The 21221-nt window shown below is 45.6% G+C and overlaps 1 long non-coding RNA gene across 1 annotated transcript in view; it reads right to left on the bottom strand.

Annotated features, from left to right (window-relative positions):
• Nucleotides 1-292, bottom strand: part of Gm40315 — a 6816-nt gene extending 6524 nt beyond the window's left edge. The window contains exon 1 of the long non-coding RNA XR_868470.1: nt 93-292. This is a non-coding gene — a long non-coding RNA (predicted gene, 40315). The remainder of the gene's footprint in view (nt 1-92) is intronic.
• Nucleotides 293-21221: the final 20929 nt, after the last annotated feature.

Raw genomic sequence — 21221 nt, 5'->3', positions numbered from 1 at the left:
GACAAACCAAACTAACAACAATAACAAAACAGTAAAAAAACAAAACAAAACAAAAAAAAACCCTCTTCTAATAAAGGTTCAAACGTCCATACCTGCGATGAAGCTGCATGCCCAGTCCAACAGACAGCCGTCCGTATGGAAATCCAGTTCCATTATGCTTATACGTTTTCTCTTTCATCTTTGCCTCTGGATTTCCCTTCCGTAAATATTTAGTGGCTTTCCGTGGGTTGGCCTGGTCTGTCACAGCATGAAGCTGGTCCACTCTGAAAACGCACCTAGATGCTTTCTCTCATTTGTGGTTTCTAGATTTTTATACAGATATAAAATCACGTGGACATATGCGGCTTAAAAGCAGAAGCGAAACGACCTAGGGAACGAAGACTAAAGGGAAGGGGGAGGGGCACAGAAGAGGAGCTGGGAAGTATGCCGAGCTACAATATGTTGCTTACGTTATTTTTTAAAACTTCTTTATTGATTCTTTGTGAGTTTCAGATCATGCGCCCGCATCCCACTCATCTCCCCATCCCTTCATATCCAACCTTGCAACCTCCTCCCTCAAAGAAAATAATAAAACATGAAGACAACTCGTCGTGGAAGCTGTAACATGTGACAGTGCACCCGTTTGCGCACACATCTTCACTTGCTAACGCTGCTTGCAATGAGTCATTAGTCTGTTTTGAGGCCTCTGGCTTCTACGGCACCATCAATACTGGATCCTCTCAGATACTCCTTTGTTGCGTGTGTCCTGGCGACCCTACAGCTTTGGATCTGCAGGACCAGCCCTTTCATGTGCTCCAGCAGTTCACAGTTGAGGTAGATGTTGAGGTGGGCCATCTTAAAGCCCAGAATCTGGACCTGGGTGGTAGCGATGGTAGTCAGCCAGTCAGTTCTCTTGCACTTTTACCATCATGGCCAGCTCTCCTACTTTGCCCAGGCAAAGGATAGGAGTGCTTCTCCTGTGCTCACACCTCAGGCTGGCTCCCCTTCGCCTTAGCTATCAGGACCAGCCCTACTGTGCTGCCCAGGTGAGGTGTAGGGCCCGCTCTCCCAAGTGTTGCCACCAGTAAGGGGTGGGGCCAGCTCTGCACAGCCTTTGGACATTAATATGGTCCCAGGCAGCAGCCTAGACCAGGGATCTCTGCATGTTCTTCAGTGGTAATATGAGTTATAGGCATCGACTCAGACCTCACTGCTGCATGTCCATGGACCCAGACATGGCTCTCACTGGCAGCATGGGCTGGGACTTCACCATGATCTCAGGTGACAGGACAGGCTACTCATAGTATGCTGTTCCTCTCCACCCTCATGTCTCCAGTTCTGCCTCTCTTCATAATCCTCCAATTGGTTGGCTTCTCTTCCTCTCCCATCTCTCCACACACTTGAACATCAGAGTAGCTCCCACTATGAGCTCCTTACATCAGTTTTTTATTTAAAAAAGTACCTTAAAAGTATGAAACACTTGAACAAAGGACTATAGTTGGCAAATGTTTTTAATAAAACGAAAGCAGAGGCAGCACAGGGCTTTTGTCTCTAATCCCAGCACCATCTGGGAGATTAAAGGTGTAGATGCTAGACTCCTAGATTCAAAATTACCCTTGCCTACATAGCACAGTATTCCTGTCACAAAACAAAACAAACACCAGATAGATAGGCAGACAGACAGATCGAAGATAGGTAGGCAGCAGACAGTCAGAGATACTTAGATACATAGATAAATCAGAAACCCAAGTCATTCGAAAGAGAGACTCTTGTTATTCTCTTAACACGAGTATTGTCAGAGTGGGAATCAGGTCCTAAGAAATGTGGCCCAAGATGGGTTTCTGGACATCACTGCAATTCATGTTTGAAACTGAAGCTTCTGCTGGAGCCCTCTATTCTGTTCACAATTAACACGTTCTAGAACCCTTGATCTGAGTGGTTCCTCTGCCTGGAGCACTCTTATGTAGATAGCCACTCCTCAGTCTCTCCTGTCAGTCCCTCAGAGTCAACAGCTCTGTGTCCTTCCTCACAGCCCAGGAGCCTCCACTGGTCTAGAGCCACTGTCCATTCATCTTCTTAACAGCTGTGTCCCCTTCTAGACTCTCAGCAAGCTCCAGATGGGTAGGAGCCATGCTTGGCGGTTCATGGTTGTCTTCTCGTTCTCTAGTGCGAAGCAAATACCCAAGCTGCCCAGTAAAGACACCGATGAGTAAAACCTGTAAGGCATGTGCTGACACCACTCTAAGCAGTGTGCGTGTGTGTGTGTGTGTGTGTGTGTGTGTGTGTGTGTGTGTGTGTAGTGTATGTGTGTGTGTGTGTGGGGGTGTCCTCTGTCACTCTTTGTATGACTGTCTTGACACAGAGTCCTCACTGCACTGGAAGCTTGCCTGCGGGCTAGCTGGCCAGCAAACTCCTGGGATCCATTCCTCCGCACCGAGGTTACAGACATGCACATTCATGCCCAGATTTTTATGTCAGTGCTGGGGGATTCAGACTAAGATCTCCAATGCTTGCAAAGCAAGTGCTTGCACCCAGAGAGCCATAGCCCCAACTCCCCACCATGGCTGTTTGCAAGAGACCTCGTTTGTTGAGGTAAGAGTTTCCCCTACACAAGATGAAACAGTGACTCTTTGAAACAAGGCTGGGTCATGTTCCCATGCCAGCATCCCTCACCCGGTCATTCAAGTCCTGACCTCCATGGGCCAGGAAGCCCATGGACCTTAGGGTTGAGCTCTGAGCCAAAGTGCCCTTGAGATTTCTGAAACTTCCATAGGAATAACAGAAATTATGCCAACTGTCATTCCAAGGTTTCAACTAGATGATAAACAAACGAAATAGCAAAACAAAACAAAACACCAACAAGAAATAAAGACAAAACCCAGGCGATGTTTGTCAATGCCCAGAAGCACTGGCTTGCTCTCTCTCTCTCTCTCTCTCTCTCTCTCTCTCTCTCCATGTTACTTCTTCCAGGCAGCAATATTGACATAGAAACTGGAGCCATATCCAGTGTGTTGAGCACCAATGTAGGTGCTCTTTGTCATAGACCTCAGCCAAGAAGAGCCAAAGCAGAAGACAAGAATGCGGCAGCCCGTGAATAGTGTCTATGGCTGACACAGTGACTGCAGGCTTCGCCTTGGAAGACTCCAAGAAGTATTTACTGGAGATGCTGTGGGGCCAGTAAGGATGCAGACGTGAAATCTGCATGTCTTATGCCGTGACTTCGTTTGTATCTATGAGATAATGATCAGCAGCCCTTAGATGATGCCATACATAAACTCCAAGAAGAAAGAGAACAGGAAGTTCGGAATGCAATAAGGGAATGATAGAACCTGAACAATTAACAACAACAACAACAACAGCATCATCAACAACAACAGCATCAACAACAACAACAACAACAACAACATGAACAACAACAACAGCATCAACAACAACAACAACAACAACCTCTTGGAGACAGAGATCACGTGAGAGTTGCCACCCTGGGCTTCAAGTACCAAGAAAAAGCAAGAACTGAGACGAGAATTCTGGGACAGCAGGCAGCAGCAGGCCTGACAGCGGCCTGTAATGTCACAGGCTTGGAAGCTTTCCCAATCCTTGTTTAATCTCCTGGGGAAAATTTTCTCCACTGAAATACATATTTAAGTCCACAGTGAGAATGAAGACTCAAACAGCCTTTATGTTATAGCCACTTTACAAAAGGCCATCTATTCCATTAGCGAGTAGACATCTGTATTTATGTAGGAAGGATTCCCCGGTCATGGCTGTTTGACCCTTGAGGAAATAGCTTCTGATACATCCATCTGACTTTATCACATAAAGCACCATTCTAGGTGCTTGGGCGACTGCAGTAAGCAAAACCCTTTGCTTCTCTGGAGTTTTCACACTCGGGAGGACAGGAAGAGGGTTCACAAGGATTGTAAGAAAGCAATGAAATCAGGGAGGTCTTGGCTACAGGGAGGCCTCTCTGGGGAGGTGACACCATGGTCCTCTCCTCAGGGCAAGCTTACACTGAGACTGGAGAAGGAAGTGGTGTGGCTGAAGGGAGTGGTGTAGATCAACAGGGGAGCCCCAGGCAGAGGGAACAGCTAGTGAGAGACAAGCATTCCTAAAAACAGACACTCTGCTGTGGGCGGAGCATGATGGGAACAGAGGGAGAGATCAAGGATAGAGATGTCCTCCTGTTGTGTAGGCTCTGGCCTGGGCAGGAGCCATATGGCAGCCATAAAATGAGGACTAATTAAGGTTTCCAAAATGAGAGCAGGCTGTAGAGGCACTCACCTTTTTAATCCAAGTGCTTGGGAGGCAGAGGCAGGTGGATTGTTGTGAGTTCGAGACCAGCTTGGTCTACATGGTGAGTTCCAGGGCAGCCACAGTGCAACATAGTGAGCCCCTGCCTCCAAAAAAAGCAAAACAAGACAGAACAAGGCTTCCAAAAATGTTCCTACACACCTACCAACTCACCCTGGAGGTTTTCACAGCCAAGCTGAGAGATCATTTTCCCCAAATGCACACACAGCATCTTGGTCAATTAAATACACTACAGAGATGGCCAAGACAGCATGGTTGAAATGAGGTGTCCTTTCCCAATATCAGGTTGTACATGGATCTTAAGAACTACAGATTCAGTTAGAGTCCAGTTAAAAATGTTGGAGGACACAGTGCGAACATGAAAGGAGAAGAAATAAAGGAGAGGATGGGAGAAAGGCTAATGACTCCTAAGACTGAATCCTCAGGAAAGAAAGCAGCAGATACCACTTCCCCAGACTAGAGCACATCCTGCCTGGCAGGGCATAGGCAAGGTCAGCCTGAGCTATAAAACAAGGCTTCTCTTAAAAACAACAACAACAAAACAAAACCAAAAGTCCAGATAAAACTCCATGGCGTTATAAACTAAAAACGTGGGAAGTGTCTGCCAGAGGAGATAAAGAAGACACAAGGAAAACATTTTCATAGATGAAGAGGGTGGGAGGGAGCATGGGAGACAGGCTGGGAGAGCTGCTGCTGGCGTCCTGATGAAGCAAGGCTATGTAAATAAACTGCTCCATACAGCATCATCACTCAAAAAGGCTAGCTCCCTGTCCTACCTCTAAGCAGCCCACTACCGCTTTTTTAGAAAGGAAGGAAGGAAGGAAGGAAGGAAGGAAGGAAGGAAGGAAGGAAGGAAGGAAGGAAGAAAAAAGAAAAAAGAAAAAAAGAAAAAAAAGGAAAGGGAAGGGGAAGGGAGGGGAGGGGAGGGAAGGGGAAGGGGAAGGGAAGGGGAGGGAGGGAAAGGGGAGGGGAGGGGAGGGGGAAGGGAGGGAAGGGAAGGGGAGGGGAGGGGAGGGAAGGAGGGAAGGGGAGGGGGAGGGGAGAAGGAGGGGAGGGGGAGGGGAGGGGAGGGGGAGGGGAGGGGAGGGGAGGGGAGGGAAGGAAGGGAGAAGGGGAAGGAGAGGGGAAGGGGGAGGAGGACCAGAAAAGAAAAGAAAAGAAAAAAAGAAAAGAAAAGAAAAGAAAAGAAAAGAAAAGAAAAAAGGAAGGGGGAGGGACTTTAGACAGGCTGTATGGTAGAATTTCATATTTGCTAAGCATGTAGACACATGAACTTTAAAAAAAAAAGCAGCAAGGATGTATGGAAGTCCAAGTGTTGATGGTCACCATCCGTGGATAGTGGTATTATGGGTAACACTTTTGTTGTTAATTGTATTCTTCTTTTTTACCTGTCCATGATGAACTTGGACTACTCAAGTTTTCTTTGGAAGGCAGGAATGTGTAACACTGTAGAGAGCTTTCTAAGAGAAACAGCTCACTTTTCAGAAAGTCCCTGTGAGGCTGCTTCCTGCTCCTGAATACACTTGGGACCAGCCCCACCCCACCCCCACCCCCACTCCCCACCCCACCCCCACCCCTGGCCACTGGTCAGGCTTGCAAGCTGCCATGGGTTTGGGAATCTATAACAAGTAATCACGTGACTCAAACCCTAAGTGGACTGGTTTGAGCACAGCGCAGGCTTTGGGGACCAGAATTTATCTTCTAATTTCCTTAACAAAACACGCTAAGCCCTCTGTTGTTCCATCATAAACTGCCAATAAAACCGTGTCAAATCTGCCTACCTATCTCTCGGCCTATGGATTCCTGTCTTCTTCCTCTGGGAAACCCTGAGAATACAGCTGGGTTCACTTGTCACCAAGTACCACCAATGGTTGCTGTACAGACTCATGGAATTCCCTGGCAACAGAACGTAAATAAAGACGTAAGCCCTGGGAAAGGGGCACTGGGCAGCTACGGTGTGGAGTGGGGGGTGGGGGTGGGGAGGGAGTTCATAACTCAGGGGAGACCTGCATTTTCTTGCTACCTCATAGACCCTGGCACCTGACAGAAGAGCAACTTGACAAATATGCGACAAATATGCAGAGTGTCGTCTCTCACCATAGGAATTACCAAAGAAGCTAAAAACAGCAACATGCGCCGCATAATCTCTAACCTCGGGGGACAGAGAAACAGAAGCGCTGTGTCAATCTCATTTCCTTGTTAGGCGAATTATCATAAGAGGGGGGCTCTCGTTCTGAACACCACACTTCACTACCGTTTACAGGGCTCAGCCTTCTGAAATATTGAATTCCATAGCAATTTTATTTTTTGCTTTTGATCTTTCCTGTTTTACTCATTTATCCATAAACATGAGCTACTGAACCGATCTTAAATTAAAGAGCTAAGGCTAAAGCCCCAGGCCATCCAGATAGGACTAAACCAACATCCCAAAAGGGACTTCTTGGTGGACATGAGGGTGTCTCCATCTTTTGGACACCTTGATGTGAGATTACCTGCTAGCGATCCAGCCCTCATTTCTCTTGTTCCTCCAGTTTAGGGAGGGAGACTTAGGCGATGTATGTGTTTTCCTGGGAAGGGACGGCAGAGGAGTTCTCCTGAGGTTAATTTTGTAAGTCATCATCTCTTGTTAAAACATTATCCTCCAGGACACTTCCGTGAAGGAGACTTGTTGAAACTACCCTGCAAAGCAGTACTTTTTTTTTTTTTTTTTTTTTTTTTTACCACTTAACTAATTTTAAAAGTAGCTCATTCAACCAATTTTGGCAACTGAACTATTTTCTGAAATCCAGAATAGCAAAACCTTGGGAGCTAGACAGGGACAAAAGAAGAGATTCGGAAGTCTCAGTGTAGGGAGGACATCATTCATTTACCAAGACACTGGCAGAGAGGCAAAGCAAGACTGGGGTGGACCCTGGGTGGCCTCACCCACTCTCCCTGTGCTACCCCTTGGGCAGAGGGTCGGAGCAGCAGGCGTTCATGGGCTGCTCCACCCATAGGAATCTGGAGGCTCATTCTGGTTCCATGAGAAAAGTGGACACAGTACCATGCCTAGCCCATCTAGGCTTATAGGATCTCACACACAGGGGTGGAATGAGAATCTACATCCAGGGACCCACTTCAGAGTTTATGCACTTTGTGTGGCTTGTGGAAGGGCCAGCAGCACACGTTGACTGTCAGAAACCCTATGATACACACCTAGGACTCCATCTGAATCTGTCAATCAAGAGCAGGGGAGGGGTGGGAGGAGGGGAGGGAAGAGCTAATCGCTGTCTGTTATCCAATGCTCTCTGTGCTGAGCACTGATCAAACACCTCAGAACAATGCTGCCAAGTGGACACTTGTATTGTCCCCTTCACATAGACGTGGAAACCAGCTCACACAAGAACACAAGAACACTGATAAGTGAAACGGCCAGTGTGGCTCCAGAAGGCCTGGCTCCTAATCTCTCTGTGGATCTGCTTCTCCCAGTGAGTGCTTAGCACACACTATGACCTTTACTCCCCAGCCCCCATGCTTACAAATGAGATGCCTGGTTCTTATCTACAGGGTGTTCTCAACTTCACACTATAGAAAAGTAAAGCTGTATTTGAAAGCAGGTTTGTGAAGTCCAAACACTTATACCCGCATTAACTCTGAAAGACCTGTGTCCCCCTAAGGTCAAGGACCGGTCCCTCTAAAAAGAAGTAATACCCACGAGTCTGTCTTCATCTTCTGCATCCACAGATGACCTTCCCCGAGGAGCGTGGACAGCCAAGTGGGGTGAAAACTAGGCTCTTTCATTAAAGGAGAGGGAAACTAAGAAAAGCTACTGTCTTGCATGATCCAGAGAAGGCACGCCAGGGTAACAGAGCCAGAGTGTGGCGAGCATGCAGTCTGTGTGCACTGGTATCTGTGAGCAAGTCTGGATGCATCCCTCTGAACTACCCCAATTAGGAGAGAGAGAGAGAGAGAGACAGCATATCTTAAAGTTACCTGGCTACCACTTTAGACATTCCTGGCCTTTGTCCCCTGGTTTTGCCTTACATTTTCACAGGTCATCTACTTGACTTAGGGAACATTTTTATCACCCCCAGAAATGGTTTTTATTCAAGTCTTAAAAGAGAAACATTTATTTTTCTTTTCTCTGATGCAGGAAAAACAGGTATTTTTGTATCCCTTGCGTTCCTTGGTGAGGAGATCACATCTCCTCATGTGCAGTTCCAGGGCTGTCCTGGGGACCCTAGCAACCCCATGGAATAACTTCCGTCAGTAATGGAAGGGTACAGGACAGCATGGGGTAGCTATATTTCTGTGGTGGGTCATGGCTGCTGCAAATTAAGAGGTAAGAATAAGATAAAGAGAAAAAAATTCTGCAATTAGTGAGCTTGTTTCTAATCCCAAGGATAGAATGTCTGTCTCCCTCCCTCCCTCCCTCCCTCCCTCCCTCCCTCCCTCCCTCCCTCCCTCCCTTCCTTCCTTCTTTCCTTCCTTTTCCTCCCTTTCTTCCATATTAACCTTGGGCATGGAAGAAGACAAATTTCCTCTGCCCTAAATCTAGTTTGTCTTGGATTTCAGTCCCTTGCAACCAAAAGTAATAACATAAAGGACTGAAAGTTTAAATTGCTGCCTCGGCCTCCCACAAAGGCACCTACCTGTGCCTAATGAATTCCACTCTTGTAGAAAGGTCTATGCCTCTTTTAGGCCCAATACACCTGTTGCTTGGAGCCTCAGTCCTCTGGGTTGGATTTCTTTCTTTTGGGCTTTGTCCCTAGCACAGATGTGAAGGATATGTGATTGCTCTCTAACTGCGGTAGCTTTGTCCCCAGAGATGTGTATTTAGTCACAAATGACAATGTGCTCAGGTATCTCGAAGGCATCCTTGTCTTCCTGGTGATCAGCCTGTGTCGTGACATGTACAATGCTGTCACTTCAAGCAGTAATTCTGAAAATAACTGGATAGTCAGGCATGGTTGCTCACATTTATAATCACAGCACTCAGAAGGCTGAGGCAGAAGGCTGGCCACGAGTCTGAAGCTACCCTAGGCTATACAGTGAATACCAGGACAGGCATAGACAGAAAAACAAACTAAAGAGTTTTGGTTTGCTTTTGAGACAGGTCTTGTTCTGCAGCCCAAACTTGCCTCAAATTCACAGCAACCTGTCCTTACTTACAAATTGTTGCGATTATCGGCATGAACCACTATACCTAGCTTCCTAGACAGTTACTTTAAACTACTAATGCCAAGGTCTCAGCCCAGAGATTTGGTTTCAATCTAGAAGATAGGTCTGACTATCAGGATTTCCAAAATTCTCCCCCAGACAGTTGGACTGGTTGGCCACTGTGCTCAAGCCAAGTGTGGAGTGCTTGGTATAGTTTATGTTGCTGGAGTACAATGATGCCTGTTTGTAGTGGACACGCGCACTGGCCTTGTGCTCTGGGAGCTACTGAGAACCCAAAGCTGTGCCCACAGTGCTTCCACCTTCAAGTCGTCTATGCATGTAGATTAAGTTATAAAGACTCCGAAAAGCTTAAAAAGCAGGGTTTGACCTTCTGCCATGATTCGTTCTGCTAACTAGCAAAGATCGTATAGCCTAGTCGATGAGGCTATGCCAGGACTATAGAAAGAAAGGACTGTAAGCCAAGTGACTTAAACTTGAACTCGAAGGAAAGTTTCCAGTGGGGAATTCCGAGTAAAGGCAAAGGTGGAAACTAGGCAGGAAGCCCAGAGATTGCCAGCAACCAACCAGAGGAAGCAAGCAGATTCGCCCTTAGAGAATCACAAGGAAGCGGTCCTGCGGCTGTGTGGGTTGAACACTGGGTATCTTGCCAATTTGCTTAGACTGAGGTAGGAGTAAAGCTCACCCCTCCACACCCCAGCTGTGTCTGAAATGTTTCCAGAGAAGACTGGATAAAAGGGGGGCTAGCTCAGGGAATGGGTTCATTCTTTGGTGGGTTGTTGACAGGCGTTGGCGGGCTAGAGGCGGAGCCAGTAGTATGAAGTCAGTCAGTGTGCGGTATTCTAGGGGGTCTTATTTTGCTCTTCTGTCTTCCTGTGTTGCATCTCTTCCCATGGTCCAGCATGAAGTTACAGCTCTCTCTCCTCACACCTCCCCACAGGCTCCAACAACCATGATGCTCTACCCAAGCAAACAGGATCAAGCAAGCAATTACAGATGAAATTCTCTAAGATCACAAATCAGAATAAACCCTTCTTCCTTTTTTAAAATGTCTTGAGTATTATTATGTTCAAAAATAAGGATAAAAGTAAATAAGACAGAAAGGGTCTTCCTATGTTCTCTAGGCTGGCCTTGATCTCTTGGTCTCTAGTGATCCTCCTGCCTCAGCTATTTTGGGTGGCTGGCCTGCAGGTACAATAGAACACTCTGCTTGGCCTTCAGACTTCTAAGCACTAAGAAAATACATCTTGCTCAAGACATTGTTTGTTGTACTTTGCTCCAGCAGCCTTAGGAAGTTCTTGAAAGTCTCTGATAAAACAAAGCAGCTAAGCCCTTGTCCTCAGTCACTACTGATGCCACAATGGTAGGGAGAGTCACCCAGAGGTTCAAGTGACAAGCAATGGTAAATCATTGTTAAGTATGTACTTATTCGTCTTAGTGTGTGTGGACAACCTGCAGTAGCCAGTTCTCTCCATCTGCCATGTAGGACCTAGAAGTTGGACTCGGGTCAGTAGGCTTGGCATCGAGTGCCTTCACCCACTGAACAATCCCATTGCCTAGTAAGTCATTATTAATCTTTGTGCACTCCATGAAATTAACACCAGCTGCTTTACAAAGACAGAAGAAGAAACTTAAAATAAAACAACAACAACAAAAGAACCTTTATTTCCCAGCCCAGAAGATAAACCCAAAGCATCCAGCAACCTACCTAGAGAGTGGGAAAATTAGTTAGAGAAGAATAATAATTTTGTGCACTAAAAACATTTTTTTCTACTGGTTTCCAAAGTCAACAGAAATATGACTGTTCACAGCAAATTTGTTAACAAACTATGAAATACCCCAGGCAGCCAGTCAAATCCAGTTGCTTTAGGGCCCAAGGGGCCGATGGTACGGATTAATTTAGATAGTCTGTGTGTTGTTACCAAGCCTATAGTTGCCAATATCTAGGACTGTATTTCACTGGCTCACTTCGGGAACCTCTCTGTGAAAGACCACGCTCCTGTGGTATTGTGAGATTAAACCTCGGCTTAAACACTTAAGACACAGTATCACCTTGTCTTAGGGTTTGACTAATGTGAACAGGCACCATGACCAAGGCAACTCTTATAAGGACAACATTTAACTGGGGCTGGCTTACAAGGTTCAGAGGTTCAGTCCATTATCATCATGGCAGGAGCATGGCAGCATCCAGGCAGGCATGGTACAGGAGGAGCTGAGAGTTCTACATCTTCATCTGAAGGCTGCCAGCAGAATACTGGCTTCCAGGAAGCAAGGCCGTGGGTATTAAAGCCCACACCCACAATGACATTTCTACTCCAACAAGGCCGTACATACTCCAACATAGCCGTACATACTCCAACAGGGCCCCACCTTCTAATAGTTCCACTCCCTGCTGAGCGAGCATGTACCACCCGTGACACTTTGGTCTTTCCATCACAATATAGTCCCCAGGCAGGGAAAGCCAGCAGAGGCACCATGGAAGCTGATCTTGCAATAGAAACTGAAGACCTGGATCACACACATTTCGTCTCTCTGCTCTCTATGCTTTCTTTTTCTCTTTCCTGCCCAGGCTTCAATATCCCATTTTGTTTTCTTAAATATCTCAAACATTTACTATTTCTGTCCATGGTGATTTCTGCTCTCTGGAGGTGATTTTTCCTTAGGCATTGAAGGGAAGCAAAGAATAAGAAACTAAAGGGTCAAATTTTCGAAACTTCAAAAGGGTCACCGGCTACTTTGGTTAAATCGGAGAGTTTTCAGTTAAACTTTTTAAATGAGCTGTGGGTGTGGGGAAATCTGCAAGTCTTTGTTTTTCTCTTTGCTTCAAGGGAAATGCTACTCACATTGTAATATTGGAAGTGTTCATGGATGAAACCATCAATCATCAAGACCCAATTAGGCAACGGTGCTCTATGCTGACACCTCCAAATCTGATAAGAAATAGATATTCTGCACACAGCTGACAACCTCTGGGGCCATGTGGACTGGCAAGGAACACACAGCAAAACGGATGGACACGAAGACAGGAGCAGGTGGGAGGCAGATTGAAGGGGGTTGCTAGTAACATCTCAGGAACATGCCTGTCTACCCTGCACCACCTAAGCTCCAGTCCTTGTGGGTACCTCAGGCTAGGCTCCATCATGACACCCTGTAGTTAGACTGTCTCAACACACACACACACACACACACACACACACACACACACACACACACACAAACACACACACAATCAGCTTTCTTCTCCCCTACATTGTTTCCCCATTTTGGGAGGTCTCTTACTCTTTGTAAGAGTTCTCACGAATCTAGAATACTATTAGTGAAAAAAAAACCCAGTAATTCAGTTTTTTAAAATGACTGCCTTTATATATTCTTTAAAAGGACATCACTTTTCCAAACAGGCTCAACAGAGCCTCCTTTACAGAAAGAAAAGAAAACTATTACAGACTTCATTTGGAAGAGAGAACGAAGGTTGAACCTTTCCTCTGCTCGGAGCTGGCTGCAATAGGATATGCGCTTCCTGAAACACTGAAATACTGAAGTGTTCTCTCGTCCCTCTAGCATGACTGCTGCCTCTCCCCTCTCCATCTAGGTAATGTTAGCACTTCCTCCAGCTGCTTCCACAGCTCTTCAAGCCATTCCTCACCCAGCAGGTTCACTGGGGCTCTGTCATGTGCTAGGCACTAGTCTACCTGCTGACTCAGCAGACCTCCCTTCCTGTGAGGGAGTTATAATCTCACCACAATGGCACTTCATAGTATGACAGACAGTGACAGTGCTAGATAGGAAGGGAGGTGTGTGTGTGTGTGTGTGTGTGTGTGTGTGTGTGTGTGTGTGTGTGACAAGAAAGGGCCAGGGTTACAGTTGTAAGCAGGGAGCTTAGTGAAGGCCTCACTGAAACAGGGATACCACAGGAAAACGTACAAGAGATATGGAAAAGAACTGTGTATACACTCCAGGGAAAAACATGCCAGCTAAAATACCTTTGACCTGCTCAAAAAGACCAGTGAGGCTGCAGTGGAGAGAGGAATGTGCTCTAAGAGGCAAAGTGTAACCACAGAGGGGAAAGACAATGAAGGGGAGACTGGAAGCTGATTGTGTGTGTGTGTGTGTGTGTGTGTGTGTGTGTGTGTGTGGTTGTTTTTGTTTTGTCTTGTTTTGTTTTAAGACACGGTCTCTACAGGGTGTTACTATGTAGCCCTATGACTGTCCCAGATATCATGATGTACACTAGCTTGGCCTTGAACTAACAGAGGTCTGCCTGCTTCTGCCTCCCAAATGCTGGGATCATAGGCATATATCACCACACCCACCCAAGAGAAGCACAATTCTATTTTAAAAGGATCACACAGCTGCTGATTTGAAAACTCTCTCTGCTGTCAGACAAATCCTGTAAGAAAAAAAAAAAAAGGAGAATTGTTAAGACACATTAAAGCACACTGACAGCCCATTCTTAGCCACTTGGCCCCAGAGAATAAGAATTACCATGCAGTAGTAAATATAGGCCTTTAATCCCTTTAATCATTTTAATCACAGCACACAGGAGCCAGAGGCAGGCAGATCTCTGAGTTTAAGGCCAGCCTGGTCTACAGAGCAAGTTCTAGGACAGAGAAAGATCCTATTTGGAAAAACCAGACCAAACCAGACCAAACCAAACCAAACCAAACCAAACTTACCTTCACACACACAAAAAAAAACCTGCACAGCATTGTTGAGGTTGGCTAGATGCATATAATCCCTCCAGACTGCTAACAGCCATAATATCCCACAAAAAAGGACTGGCTAAAAGCATATAGTGCATCCATACCAAAGGCTACTCTCCAGTCATAAAAAGGAACATACTATGCATGTGTGTAGCAAACAGGTGAGTCTCAATGGCCTTGAGTTACATGCGAATCCTCAAAAGGGTGTATATTTCATGCAACGAACATAATAGCACAAGGTGTGCTCCTTGTAAAAACTAGATACAAGGTATCTGGGACTCTCTATTCCGTCTTTTTGACCTCCTGTGAATTGAAAATGATCTTTAAAATGGTCCTTTTGTTTTCTAAAAAGCAGTGCAGAAAATACTAGGTTTCATAGGGTCACGCTGTTGTGTCTAATGGCTCTTGGTTTGTAGTTATCTGCTGAAACTCATTTTCTTCCACTGGTTTTAATTTGATTGATTGATTGATTGATTGATTTTTCTACTTTTCAAGTTCAGATAATTACTAGACATCCAAGTTATCCTTTCTGGAAAAGGCTCCCTTCCGCCTTTGCCCACTTCCGGTGGAAAAATGAATCTACACATTTTGTTAGCCTTCCTTTCTTCTCTCGATACTAGCATTTCCTTTGAAACCATGAGGCTATCAAGTACACCTAATAAAATCTCTAGCACATGCTTGTTTTTACTGTCTTTATAAGAGTCACGGTTGTACCTTTTCTGAAAATGGTCTTTTCTGTTGTTTCATTTGTTTTCTCGAGACAGGGTTTCCCTGTGTATGTAGCCCTGGCTGTCCTGGAACTCACTTTGGAACCAGTCTGGCCTAGAACTCAGAGATCCCTCTGCCTCTGCTTCCCAAGTGCTGGGATTAAAAGCGTGCAATTCCACTGCCTGGCTGAAAATTAGATTTTAATAACATCAATCTGCTCATGTCACTCCACAGGTCAGGTCCCTCCGGAGTCGGCACTGCAGTTAGAACAAGTCTCTGATATTCTTTTGGCAAACCTTGCCCTGCTCAGTCCCCACCTGCTCTTGGCCCTTGGTTCCGCCATTTGCCTGACACGCCTAACCTCTTGCCTTTCTCTCTGCTATCCAAATCAACCCACCTAACGGCGGTCTTCTCTGTTTTCAAGGTCACCCTCAACCAGGTAGAAGATTTGAGACTTCCTTAGTTATGTGGAAGGAAAAGAGGCTGGACGGGAACACCCTTTACCCACCTTTCTCAGTAATTGCGGCTCTCAAAAATTTGCAAGTTGGCAACTAATTTATTATCTTCTCCTTATTCCCTCAATGGACCCTGGTACGTCTCACCATTATATCCCTCGGTGCCCACAAAGACACCTAGCATAGTAAACACACAATAAATATTTTTGACTAATATCCGGGTGAATGGATGAAGTGTTTGGAGGCAGTGAGATCTCCATCACTGGTACCGAAACATGGTTTGTACAACCGTGTAGCAGAGTTGTTAAAAACTACAGACATGGGTTCGGTCAGACTGCAGCGTTTCCTCTAGGCCTGCACATCTATGATTCTGTAGACACCACGCCCATTCACCATGCAATAAGTAAAGCAAAGGCGTATTTCTCAGTCACTTCCTATGGAATGACAGTACGCACACTCCCGTGCCTGCTGCAGTATCATCTCGGCATTAAAATGTTGAAGCTAATCAGACATTTAATTTCAAAGTGGAAGGTCATTATCTTGTCACAAAATTTTATTCCAATTACTTTTTTTTTCTATTATACGAAATGAATTAAAAGTAGCACAAAACATTGGGAGATCAAACAGTCAATCAGAAGCTCATTAAATATCATTGAAATTGGTGCAATAAAAAGCATTTCCCATGGCTGAGTTATTATTTAAAAGCTATATTCTAGATGGCTCAAGGAATTGACAGGCTGCCAATCAAAAAACTCACCCTGTCCATATATAGCCCCTTGGTTTTCAAAAGGTCACTATCTCGTATTTTTGAGATAAGAGTAAATATCTAAAGAGGTAGAAAGCATGAGTGTCATTACCATCTCTGTAAGGCCCCCAAGAGCAGATAATGATGAAGTCACTGTCCTATGACTCAGACTACAGAGCAGAGCAAGATGTTTACTGAGTGTTACTTATGGCTTTGTTAAGTGCCTAGCTCTGGGCTGGTGAGATGGCTCAGCGGTTAAGAGCACTGACTGCTCTTCCTAAGGTCCTGAGTTCAAATCCCAGCAACCACATGGTGGCTCATAATCATCGGTAATGAGATCTGACGCCCTGTCTGAAGACAGCTAACAGTGTACTTAAATATAACAATAAATAAATCTAGAAAAAAAGAGAATTTATTAAGAAAGGACAGAACCAACTCAAGCAAGATGTCCTCTGACCTTCACATGTACCCAGACACATAAATACATGTAATCAATAAGAAATAAATGTAATTTTTAAAAAGTGCCTAGCTCTATTGTGTTTATACCAAAGCAACAACTTGGCATTCAAAGAGAAAAGAAAACAGCTTATTCTTAGGCAAAGACAGTGACCATGGGTTAGGACACAGATTAGAGCTTCTCTGAACAGCACGTTCCACTGTAGAAGAGGCTTTGTTCACAGCCACAGAACAAAGGTGATAAACAGACACATTTCAAGATCACTGATAGACAATTTCGGAGAAGCTACCGCACGGTGGAAAGGAAGTCTTCTCTACAGGCCGAGATGTCAGAATACTCTTAGCTTTAGAGTTGGTGGAAGTCACAGGTCCCCTAAGGTTAGTGACTTACTGTAAGATCTTAACCCGCTCACAAGGATGTTAGAACAGATACGGGGTTGAAAGGGAAGGATAGGAAAGGGCCTAAGGAGCCCAGAGTAACTTTGGTCCTGAGTGTCTGTCCATCAATCCACAATCGCAGTGTTCTGGTCAGCCAAGGTCAAGCAGGCTCTGCTCCACACATCCACACACAGCTCTGGGTTCAGTATAACCCAGGTGGGAGGGGTGATAATCACAACTTAAAGGGGTCTACTCCACCGCTGAGCTAGACTACTGGCATTTTTTTTTTAATTCTGTCTTGAGACAGGGTCTTACTAAGCTGTCCCGACTGGCCTCAAAGTCAGGATTCTCTTATCTCTGCGTCCATAGCGTTTGGATTACACGTGCTCTCGGCTAGGAAAACGATTCTCTGTGATGCGGGCTAAGACGCTGCCTGTGTGTGGATATGAAAAGTGTCTGCTTTACATTTCTAATATGTTTCTTCCAGGAGACCTTTTATAGGAAGCAAAGCTAAGCCACTGTCTTAATTCATTTCTGCGATGCTACAACAGAATTCCAGAGAGGGTCATGTGTCATTTGTTAGGCTTATAGTTCTGGAGACTTGGAAGTCCAGGGATGCGGGTCTTATTGGCTAGAGCTTTCCTCCTGTTCTATGACACAACAGACAGTGTGTGGGTGAGGGAGTACAACAGACATACTTGTAGCCTATATACTCCATATCCATCCTTTCATGGGGGAGGTGGGCAACCCCTAGGACCTAACCACCTCCCACCGGGCCCTAGCTCCCAACACTGTCACACTGGGGATTGTTTCTGCTACATAATATTGGGAGACAGATTCAAATCATTAGTATTGTGCCCCCTCCCCCTCCCCCGGCCTCAAAAATGCATGCTATTTTCACATACATACATACATACAAGTGTCCACCTCAAAATCCCGCAAAGTGTAAATTCATTCCAATGCCAGGTTACAAGTCCTAAGTCCAGGAGCGGCGTTTAAATCAGGTATTTTAATTCATCCTCAGGCTAATTCCTTGCCAACTGGGAGTCAGGGAACTCAAACACATTATCCAAATACAACTATAGGCCAGGAATGGTGGCCAAGGTCTGTAACCCCAGCATGCAGTAATCCCAGTGCTTCGGAAGTTGAGGCAGGGGAATCACTTCAAATTCTAGTCTGTACTCTGCTACACAGTGACTTCCAAGCCACTTTTGGATACAGTGAGACCTTATCTCAAAACCACAAATATGACGGTTCCCAACAGAGGAGCCATCGTATTTAAACCATATACTTAAAGCATAGGACCCCAGAATAACTACTTGTCACCTCCTAGAGGCCCGAAAGCAGTGGCTCTCAACGTGTGGTTCACAACCTCCTTTCACAGGGGTCGCATATCAGATGTTTACATTATGGTTACATTTAGCAAATTTACAGTTATGAAAAACGGTTGGGGGAGGGGTCACCACAACATGAGGAACTGTATCAAAGGGTCGCAGAATCGGTAAGGTTGAGGATCATTGCCCTAAAGGGTTTGGGCCCCGGAAGTATTCGGTGGACACTCTTTACTCTCTGCTGGGATTCACTTATTCGGCTTTCCCAGAATGGGGCTGGACACTAGCGGCTCTACTGTTTGCGGGAGAAGGTGTTTGCCTTCTCTAAACACCGCCCTCAGTGGAATGCTCTGTAGTAACCCAGCCATGTCTCTGCCTAAAGCTCCAAACTGTCTAACATCTTTGAAAACTGGTCCCAGTTGGCCCACACAGACACTTCCAAAGCTCACCACTTCCGCCCTTCTAAGCTAACCTAGTCTAACTTGAGGCACACCTGGAGTAGCCAGGGAGTGCTGCACCCAGAATGTAGGTGCCTTTCAAGGTGATTCTGGCCAGCAAATGCCTTTCTGGAAACCTTGCCTTCAAAGTCCTAGCTTGTCTAAAAGATTTCAGAAACATGGTTAAGGCTACTCTCTCATTATCCTGGGAACTAGAACTGGAGCAACGGGAGCCCAAATAATCTCTTGAGCAAAAGGGTGACTGGCTATACCCGTAGTACTCTCTCCTGGGCATGCTTTTTTCACTCCTACCGTGCCAGGCTGAAAATCTCCCCATCTTTCTGCTCTGCATTCCCTTCGATTATAAATTCCATTTTAAAATCATCTCTCCTTTCTCAGGCAAAAGAGGCTACACAGCCTTCTGAAGGCTTTGCGACTACTTAGATATTTATTCTGCCAAACATCTTAGCACTTCGCTGTTCTTTATGTGTAAGTTTTGCCTTCCACACACAGAGTTCTGTGGAATGAAGATAGTCTTTTTTGGGGAAGTGGGGGTCGAGACAGAGTTTTTCTGTGTAGCCCTGGCTGTCCTGGAACTCACTCTGTAGACCAGGCTGGCCTCGAACTCAGAAATTTGCCTGCCTCTGCTTCCCAAGTGCTGGGATTACAGGCATGTGCCACCACTGCCCGGCTCAAACAAAGATAGTCTTTACTCCAGCTCATTTCCTCATTCCCATCAGACACTCATCAGAATGCTCTTCTCTCCACCCGCCTTCCTCAATAGGGTCTGGGTATGGTCAGGTCAGGCCACTTGAGTGGCCTCCTCAGTGGGTGCCAGACGAGGGGACGGTGCTGGGATTACACTCATGAACCACCAAAGCTTACTTTTCTACCACGGATCAAAACTGCTTAAGCTCATTGAAAAAAAAAAAGTCCCACACTTTACCTATAGTTCCCAGTCGTCTGTGGTTTTTAAAACCAAATCCCAAATGTTCAATTTACCAAACGAAGACTCAGGAGCCAGCTACCATGCCAGCTCAAAGAGACAGGGGAAGCACCCACGCAGCTGACCTTCCTACTCCCCCAATGTCCCTGATGTCCCCGAAGAAAAGAACTCCTACACCCTTCAACTCAAAGGCCCTCCTTTCTCTTTCCTGGGTTTTCTTTTCTTTTCTTTCTTTTTTGAGACAGGGTTTCTCTGTATAGCCCTGGCTGTCCTGGAACTCACTCTGTAGACCAGGCTGGCCTCGAACTCAGAAATCTGCCTGCCTCTGCCTCCCGAGTGCTGGGATTAACGGCGTGTTTCCTGGGTTTTCTTATGTACAGTCCCTACCAACTGGTTGCTAGCTCTATCTCCTAGCCTACCATTGACTTTATTTAGCTCTTGTCTGCAGCTCTTGGGTTAAAGCTGTGTGCGAGGACCTAGCCACAAGTAACAAGATTTCCAGTTCAGAGTTCTGGAGGAGGCCATGTGATCAAATATCCTGCAACAGTCTTTATTAGAATCAGCATTAATATTCCATTCATAGGAACCTAGGCTTTTTCAAATTTATGCTTCCAAATTCTTCCATACTCTACTACCTGGGCATTTTCACATTGTAAAGAAATTGTTGCAACAATCCTTATCTTGTTCCCTATACAAGGTTATGTTTTTTTGCTGTGACAGAATATCATCAATTAGGTAGGTTTGGGGGGGGGTGTTTTGTTTTATTTTGTTTCTTTCTGCAATTCCGAAGGCTGAGACATCCAGGGTTGCTGGGCAGCAGCATCCGGTTAGAACCTTCTTGTAGTACGCACCATACAGTGGCAGAGGCATCACCCACACGAGCACCCAAGAATTCACTCACAATCTCAAGCTCTTTTGTAACAGGCATTGATCCAAGCTTGGGGACACAGCCTGTATGTACTAAATGTCTACTCTTGGGCCCCATCTCCCAATCCTGTTGCACTGGGGACTACGCTTCCAACCCAATTACCGCAACCATTCATTAGAATATTCACTTTTGTAGAAATGGCTATTTGGGGATATAAAATAGAGGTGGTTCCTTTAGTCAGTAAAACATGAAGAAAGTATCGTTCCCGGTCTCTCAAGGTGTTTGAGTGGCAAGGTTAACATAAATTTAAAATATGTACATAAGGGCTAAAGAGGTGGCCACACTTGTTGAACCAGAGGCCTTGGGTTCAATTCCCAGCACCCACATGGTGGCTCACAACTGTGCTACCAGTTCCAGATCCTCCAGCACCAGGTATCCATGCAGTGCATATATACACATGCAGGCAACACACTCATACAAATAAAATTAATAAATCTAAGAGAAAGCTCTGCCCCAGATACAGGAAATCATTTTCTTACCAAAGGACTGAAGGTTTTCTTCTGCTCAGCCCCATGACCACCACCATGACCACCCTAATTTCTTTTCCAAAGCAGGGAGTTACTGGCAAATTATCAGGGAGTAAATGTGGGAGGGAAAGATTTCGATGCAAAATTCAGAACTGCTCTCTAGACAGGAAAGTGAGGGGAGGGTTGTTACCATTTATCTCCTCCGTATATCATTCAGTTTCAG

This window comes from Mus musculus, chromosome 5 (assembly GCF_000001635.26).
Source record: "Mus musculus strain C57BL/6J chromosome 5, GRCm38.p6 C57BL/6J".
In the NCBI taxonomy this organism is placed as follows: domain Eukaryota; kingdom Metazoa; phylum Chordata; class Mammalia; order Rodentia; family Muridae; genus Mus; species Mus musculus.
This window is presented reverse-complemented; position numbering and strand designations above follow the sequence as displayed.